Raw genomic sequence first — 7,725 nt, 5'->3', positions numbered from 1 at the left:
CTGGTTCTCACAATCCAGTTTTACTCTAAAAGAAAATATGCTCAACTTAAAAGAACAGTTTAAAAACCATTGTTTAAGCAAAGATGTGAATGCCGCTATTCATTCTAATTTTAACAGTTATTTTAGAAATATTAGCACTTTTAATATCGGTGAAAATTACCTACTTTTTAAAGTTCACATCAATAAATTAAGACTGATTGCTCAAATTCGCCTGGCTAGCTGCAAGTTCCCTACATTGTCTATTAAAGGAAACAAATGTAAATTTTATCCTGAAAAGTGTTGTAATACCTGTTTCACTAACAGCTCAGATAGTCTATCACATTTTATTGTCAATTGTCCGTTTTTTAACTCAATTCGGGAAAAACTTATTAGTAAATATTTGAATGATACCAGTCCCCTGGAATCTCTATTAACTATCAAAACTATTGAACAAATTAACGATATCTACCATTTTTCGCTAAAGGCTATTGAGAAAAAAACCAAAGCAATTCAGATAGTTTTAGGTCAAGCTGACTGAACATTTGATTTAATAAACATTAACTGAACAGTGTTTGTAAGACATTTCATAAATGTGTTATTTTTTGATACTACTACTACCGAATTTTAAATTGCTCTTAGTCACTCATTACCATTAGTCCAACCGTTCAACTTTTACTCTACATCTCCACAATATTATTAAACTAGTATTTTAAGTTACTTATTACTTTATTTTTCTTTTTCTATTTTATTATTAATTCTGTAATTTCACAAGGATAATCATTTATTTTGTACAACTATGTGTATATTGTCAGACTCCTCTGCAAAGAAGATGTATCTTCAAAAGCAAATAAAATTATATATATATATATTTAGGCAAAAGACATTACAAAAATATGTAGAAACTTTATGTCCAAATCAAGAACCAAATCAAAGAGCTCCAATCAATGATGACTCACGATGTTCGCACCTGTCAAATAAGACATCTTCTCTTAATTTAAGACTAGAATTTATTTTTTCTTAATACATTTGAAAAGATATTAAACAGCATCGGATTATTTTCCAGCAATTAATTTAAAAAATGAACTTATTCGTAAAAAAATTGAATTCCGTTTTTGAAATTCCGAGTTCATAGAAACTTTTTGTTAAATACAACGGAGAGAATTTGTAGTAAAAACAAGTTATTTTGGTTTATTTACTTAATTTGAATGTTTATAGAAGTTTAAAGGTAGATACAGAAAGTATAGCGTGGTATAAATGAGGTTATTTGGTGTGCGGTGGTTAGACAGTGTGGCACCGCTATCGACCAACAAGTCCGTCACTCAAGCTACTCCCCGCTAATCTAGTTACTAAACTTCGCAAGCACTTCATCAATGATATCTTTTAGCAAGGCCGTGCATCTTTTAACTACTACTTCGCCAATTAATCTTATTCAACAGTTATATCTAGGCAACTAATAGTCAAACATGCACAGGACAACGTAATATCAATTATTAATTACAAGTTACCGATTAATTAACCTCATCGTCGCATGCTATCTTCCATAATATCATAGCGAACAATCTGCTGTTCGTCTTAATAAAATTAGCCAAACTAAAAGTGAATCTGAACACCCATAAATATGGTGAAGAAGATTATAGCTACAAATCCTCCTTCTAGGTCCAGTTACTTCTTCTGCAAGCGCAGGACATCCAAGAGAACACTCTTTGTCATCTCTGTCACCTACAAGACTTTTTAGTTCTTTTAAGGTTATGTCCATTGGCATAGCTTTCCTTTAGGCTATTCCTGTAGGCTTGAGCCTATACAAAAAAGAAAATTTTGCTTTTATTAGCCTTTCATAACTAAAAAAGATAACTTAAAAGTTATTTTTATATCGTGCTCTATCGAATAAACGAAGATTTTTTTTGTTTTGTATCTTTGGCTTCGGCTTCCGGGGCCATTACAAGTTTTCAGTATCGCGGTTCGATTTCATAATCTGTTTTTCTCTATACTTATATCTGAATCCAGCCTTACAAGTGATATATATCTTTATACACTCAACTTTAGATTTATTCTTGAAAATCTTACAGTTTGATCTTATTCTATTTGATTACAAAACTTAAAACTTCATCAGTTCCACAAGGGTTGTGTATAAACTTGCGTAAAATATAAAATCTATAAAATTAAGAATAAATACCAAATGTGTGATTGCTTCCAATTTAATTACCTAAACCTAGTTTACATTTTTATATACAATATTTACATTACATTCATCGATACATTGACATTGCCAATCTCGGCTAAGGCTTACGCCGCCCTAATTATGGTAGCTTCCGATTATTTATGTATTTATAAAGCGCAAGACGCAACGACCAGAGTAGCTAGCTATAAATCTTTCCTAATATCGCTTTATAATCACAATATGATATCAAGTAACTAACAATCTAATCAAAAAATGTTAACCAACGATCAAAGAATAAACATTTAACAATTATACTAAAGGCTAGCACAATTCGCAGCCTTCTGCACTTGCGCTGTTGTTAATTTCAGTTAACTTCTCGATAGTATAGAGTATACGAAGGCTAGCCTTTAGGTTATTGTTGCAATCGTAGGACCTTAATTAATAATGTAATTAGATCAACTATTTACTTTTATAATTTTAAGCAAGATATTTTAAATTTATGAAGTTATTTAAGGTAGGGAGAAAAATAATGAACAGATAAAAGTGGTAGTCAAAATTTCCAGATCTCTCGTTATAGAAACAATGGTTCCATTGTTCCTTTCGATAAATAAAGGATTACCTTCCTAAGGAGACAAGGATCAAAGTTAGTTACTGATGTAGATCAAATTGAAGTATTATAGAAAAGTAATGCTACTAATTAAATTTTATTGTAGCGATGTGTCTACGTAAAATTTTACTGTTTTGACTGACCAGTAGCCTAATTCTCAACCGCTGAAAAACGTTTCTATAAGGAAATTAGACCTTTATTATACTTTATTGATTTAACAAAAGTATAATAATTTGAACTTTATTATAATTTCTTATCTTTATAAGTTTAACAGATGATGTGGGCAACTATTTGGGTTTAGCAAACCTCGAGCTCATCTCAAACATACTCCCTCATTTAACATTTTACTAACGTTTACATTCTCAGTACAAACACTGATATATTAGGGAGCCACAATATACTTTAGGTAGCTGTGGATTTGGCTTATAGGCACACCTCTTTATTATCTATTTGATATACTCTTTTTAAGGTGCCACGGTAGGCGAGCGGGTTAGAGGCGAGACCTGTAAAGCTAATATGTATTGTGGTACTGGGTTCGATTCCCGGTCTAAGCCTTCGATTATATTTATGGTTAATAAGAGAAATTTACAGTAAAGTACACGACACCTAATTGGTAGTTGGACGTAAAGCCTGCCTTAAAAAAATAGGCATTACTTTACTTTACTTTTTACTCCTTTTAACTAATTCTGCATTATTATATTAAAAGAACATAATAAATAAATAAAACTATGGCTACCTGTTGTAATGTGATTTATTGGAGCTTAGTTTAATAATTGATTTAAACTAATTCTTTAATTTTAAAAATTATAGCTATATATTTTAAATTATGCTTAATTATTTATTAATAATTAAGTTAGTTAAAAGATTGGAAATTATGAAGGTTAGACAAGATAATGGAACTGTTAGATAGTGGTCAAATTCCTTAGTGGTCACCCTTTAACGGAGAAACAATAGTTCCATTGTTCATCGAGTTCTACAAGGGCTAAGTTTTCTAAAGAGAAAAAAGGTCAAAAGTTTAAATACAATAGAGGTATTATGTTGTTTAAGATAGTCAAAGAGTTACTTAAGTTAAAGTGAGTTAGGCTGTCCTAATTGAGGTCATATTTTATAAGTATAGTGAAGTAGCTGCTAGATGATTTAATTGTAGTATGTGAAATGAAGTATCCGGACTGGCCAAGAACCTAAACCTATGAAATGAAATTCTGTAAGTGTTAATTATGGAAATATGTCCCTTCTATGGTTGAAATAAAATTTAAACATTGATAATAATGATTGTGTTTGAAGCAGTAAAGTTCATTCTGCAGACCACTAGAAACAGGTTCAAACCTGTCTCTCTCAAATTAAAGAATAATATAAAACTGTAGGATTCTATCCAGTGTTCATCCTTTACACCTAAACTCACCTATCCAAGAGTCTTAGAAAAATTTCAAAGGTTCTCCCTTTTCCTTGTAAGCAATAAGCAAAGCTCCTGTTACCGCTAGCTCCAATCCTTGCATCTATTTTAGTCTTCTTGTACAAAACGAATTAGTCTTGCCCTACCAGTTTAAATCATCTTACAGGCCAGCTGTAAGATCCCATCAAGTTACAGTTTGTCGTTGCTTGTCCCATCAGCCACTAGATACCGAAATTACTGGTACTTGTATTATGCAATTAAAAAGAAAATCATTTGAAAGTAATGAGAATAGTTGAGTGATTGTTGTACTGGATTCCCGAGCAGAGTTCCTGGATTTAAACCCAGTTGTTGGCCCTCAGATTTTAGCTTCTTGTAGCCGGAAGCCGGCAGTGCACTGAAATAGCTCTAGGCACCAATGACCTAAGATGTTTGATGTGCCTTAAATTAAAAAAAAAAACTACAAACAAATCTGTGCCTAATGCTACTTTACCACTTTGATATCTAGATTTGTCTTAGAGAATATCTATTTTAATGGGGATCTGGAAGATCTGCTAGGACATGCTTTATTCGAGAATGGGTTTTGTTCATGTAGTACGAGAAATACGTGTGGGATTATCGCAGTTTCTGCTAATGGCGCCATTATCAAACACGCAGCTGATACCTAAAAGTTTCGTTTCAAAAAGTAAACAAGAATAGACTAAAGTGTCCCATTTTTAGAGCACTTAAGGTCAACCTTGGTTAGCCCAGTTCATGCTAATAAAGTAAGGAAAGGAATTCATGGTAACCGGCATTTAAATTCTTTACTAATCATCAGGTATCTTATTTAATTGTCTTAAACTCAAAAAGCTTTTCTTTTTACTGGTTTTGCAAATATTTCCCTAGTTAAGAATAGAACTGTTTGACATTCCCTTTTTTTTTATGCATTGTTTAAGTTGGATAATTGAGGTGATGTCTAGACATGGCAATACACATACAAAAACACGCGATATAAAAGTAGTGTGCCGCCAGTTTTAGGATAGCAAGCCCGGCGCGCGCAGTTATTGATTGGACCTTACAGAGCAGTCAGGTGGGCCAGGTCTTTGCCCCCTTCGCTTACTCTTGTTTATTAAAAGTAACATTAACCTTCACTCTCTTCAATTCGATATAAATAAATAAATAAATTGGTTTCGAAGCAAGATGGCTGGCACGTGGTTCAATGTAACTCTGGGTCTAATTCAAAGCTAGCTGCATCGTTAGATCTATTCCCATCCTAGTGTGTTAGTTCTTGTTGGCATTAGTATTACAGTCATCTTAGAGGACTAGCGCCTCTTCTTATATTCTTCCTTCTCTTGGCTAAGAGCGTCCATCTCTTAATGCTTGTCTTTTAGAGCTTCTACTCTACATCATCCAGCCGTACCAGCCCTTTTATTTGCACATACCTACATGCCTCTTTTATCTACTTTTAGACTTTGATCATTTATTAAAAGTAAAGTAATGTCTTCTATCTAAGGTGGGCTATACTTCTTATTACCGATCAGATGTAGTGGATAGCTAACATTACTTAAATTTACTTAAATTACTTAAATACGTATTATCACATTCAGTAAACTCTAAGGTTAAGGCCGGGAATCGAATCCAGTAACAAAATACATCTCAGTTTTATGGGCCACAGCTCACCCCTTTATTATGTTCTATTTTTTTTTTTTTTTTTAGAGTATTGTTAATCTTTTTTTGCAGTCTGATTCATTAATATCAAGATTCAATTCAATTAGATTCAATGCAAAAGACGCGTATTTTATCGCATGAGTATATACGCAGGGATTAATTTAATCGTAAATTCCGACAGTTTAGCACTTTTTACATTCCTTCAAAGCACGAGCCGATGTGAACATCAAAATCCAGAGAAGTATTGAAGAGGGAAGGTTTAGCGGATGGTGTAGTGATTTTTTTGTGTACCGAACTGTAATGAAATCGTTCTATGAACGATAAAACGTTTTCCTTTAGGAAAGAGATTATTGCCAATTTCTGTCATAGTTTTCAATTAATTTTCTTGCGAAGGTTTCGACGTAGAGACTACTTCCATTTTTCATTTCAAGCATCTTTTATTTTGAACCGGAAAACATTCAGTATAATCAGAACGGAAGAAACACCAAACTTTAGTATTAAACATGTAAAACAAAGTAGCATTGTTTCACTGCAGACTTTGTGAACACAAACGGCAATCATTGGTAAGAAAGATAATACTTGCGGATATTGCTGAATCCGAAAATTTATTAAACAGTGTCAGTTTTTGAAGAGTTCAAAATATAATTCATCCACAGTATTTTGCTTCAACAATATTAACATTTTTAATAATTCCTTTTATATAATTAAAAATAACAAGACATAATTATAATTTTTGAAGGAGAGTAAAGTAATAGTAAGATGGACTAAACCTTAAGACGAAAACTTGGCAAAAAAAAAAAAAATGTCTGGAATTGGTAATAATATTTATTCCTTTTGGACTAAAAAAAAGAAATGAACATTGCGATGAAGTTTTTTATATTTTCTGTTTAGGCTTTTCTATTTACAGATAGCGCTGTTCACTACTTGATTGGAACTGTAGGAGGTTCCTAGTGTAGGGGAAATCTAATACCAGGTAGTTTGACTCAATTCCAGGCATGATCTTTGCGTGGTAATCTAGTACAAAATTTAAATTTAAATACCATTTAGGGCAGCTCTCTATAGCTTTTTGGGAAATATAGAAACAAGCTCGTCTATTTTGATCTACTACATAATTTATGAGTAATAATATTGGAATATGTTTATAATTACAAGAAATTAAGTTTAACCAAACGAAATGAAAATGGGGTTTAACCCATTCGCTGCCAACCACGAATATACTCGTGGTTGACAGGGTGTTACGCATTGCCAGCACGAATATACTCGTGATACTTTCAATATATTCTTTATATTATATTATACTTTATATTATAAAGATTTGTTTAGTATTATTATTTGGAATAATGATATTATTTGGTATAATAGCATAACAATTTGTGTGATTCATTTGTTGTTTTGCTTAAACGTGCGCAAATAAGAAAAAGGATATCGAGTCCTGTTGCATTCCCATTGCCAACCACGAGTATACTCGTGTTTCATTTTTATACATGTAAATGATTATTTATGATTTATGACAAAATATGAGTATTTATCTTGAAATAATAAAACTTAGATAAACAATAACACTCAAAATAGAAATGGCAAAGCGAATAACTTCATACAATTTAGGCTTGGCAGCGAATGGGTTTTAACTTAGACATTTCAATATTACTCAGGCATACAGCTGATTCGGCAGAACATAGACTTCATATAACTTAGCTAAGACAGAAAAAAATCCTTGATTTATAGCAATAACAGCATATATTATTAAATAGGGTTTCTACAATGTACAAAATCGAACAGCCAACGCTTTCTGTTGGAGACAATCAGTACTACACATATATTTTTGTAGAAAATATTCCTTAAAAAAAAAAAAATAGTGCATTTTGACCTGTGAAATCCCCTAAAACCGAGATAATTTCTGTAAATATCGTAACAAACATATCTGATCCTCGGAATTCTTGAAGT

At 32.1% G+C, this 7,725-nt stretch overlaps 1 protein-coding gene across 1 annotated transcript in view; it reads left to right on the top strand.

Annotated features, from left to right (window-relative positions):
* SP2353 (EGF like, fibronectin type III and laminin G domains protein pikachurin) overlaps positions 1-7,725 on the top strand; it is a 55,499-nt gene that overhangs the window by 11,947 nt on the left and 35,827 nt on the right. The window lies entirely within an intron of this gene.

Source organism: Rhodnius prolixus, unplaced genomic scaffold (genome assembly GCF_049639745.1).
Source record: "Rhodnius prolixus isolate KJV_2025 unplaced genomic scaffold, Rpr scaffold_12, whole genome shotgun sequence".
Classification (NCBI taxonomy): domain Eukaryota; kingdom Metazoa; phylum Arthropoda; class Insecta; order Hemiptera; family Reduviidae; genus Rhodnius; species Rhodnius prolixus.
Note: the sequence above shows the minus strand (reverse complement) of the source record. Positions and strands in the feature narration are given on the sequence as shown.